We start from the raw sequence: 740 nt of genomic DNA on the forward strand, positions 1-740 counted from the left end.
GCCCCCCCCGGCGCGATGGGCACCGGCGGTGCCACCCGGCTGCGCACCCGGGGTCACGGCCGCCACCGCCGAGGGCTGAAGGGAAGCGGGATGGCCGCCTGCCTCACCTGGCCGCCGCCGCCCTCGCTCCCCGCCTCCTCTCGCACACTTCCCCCTTCTCCCGCGGCTTCAGCCTCCCGCCCCCCTCCCCGGCCTCGGCAGCGGGGGGCCGGGGGAGGCGGCGGAGCTGTGGGAAGGGGGAATGAACGTCCCAGGCAGACACGCGGCGGGGGGAAGGGGAGGTGGCCGCGGGGGAAGCCGCCGCGCCCCTGCTGCTGCCGGCGCCGCGCACCGCTGGCCAGACGGGGGAGGCACTGCAGCGGCACGGGGGGCGGAGCGGGAGCAGAGCCCCGACCGAGACCTGGCGGAGGCGGTCGGGCGGGCGCCGGAGCGAGAGCAGGCAGGCGCGGCGGGCGCGCCCGCACTGGCTGCGCAGGGTGGGAGGAGAGAGGACGGACAGCGGCGGGCGGGGGGCCGAGCTGGGGGAAAGCCGTGAGGGACGGGCGAAGCGGCCAATGGGGCCCGGCGGGGGCGGGCTGTGCAGGAAAAGGGCGAGGCGGGGCGGGGGGGGGAGGCGGGAGCGGCGCCGGGCGGCGGCTGTGTCTCGCCGCCGCGGAACGGCTCCTCCCGCTGCTGCCCGGCGTGAGGCCTGTCCTAGTTTGTCTCCTGCGGGGGAGCGTTAGTCGCACAGGCAAATTCAG

The 740-nt window shown here is 78.4% G+C and overlaps 1 protein-coding gene across 2 annotated transcripts in view; it reads right to left on the reverse strand.

Annotated features, from left to right (window-relative positions):
* The window catches only part of ERBIN (erbb2 interacting protein), a 117,571-nt gene extending 117,121 nt beyond the window's left edge, over positions 1-450 (reverse strand). The window contains exon 1 of one of the 2 annotated variants that reach the window (XM_041470579.1): positions 108-450. The gene's annotated coding sequence lies outside the window, so the exon portion shown is untranslated. The remainder of the gene's footprint in view (positions 1-107) is intronic. The other variant, XM_041470575.1, reaches the window with a different exon arrangement.
* Positions 451-740: the final 290 nt, after the last annotated feature.

Source organism: Pyrgilauda ruficollis, unplaced genomic scaffold (genome assembly GCF_017590135.1).
Source record: "Pyrgilauda ruficollis isolate IOZ18807 unplaced genomic scaffold, ASM1759013v1 scaffold25, whole genome shotgun sequence".
Classification (NCBI taxonomy): Eukaryota; Metazoa; Chordata; class Aves; order Passeriformes; family Passeridae; genus Pyrgilauda; species Pyrgilauda ruficollis.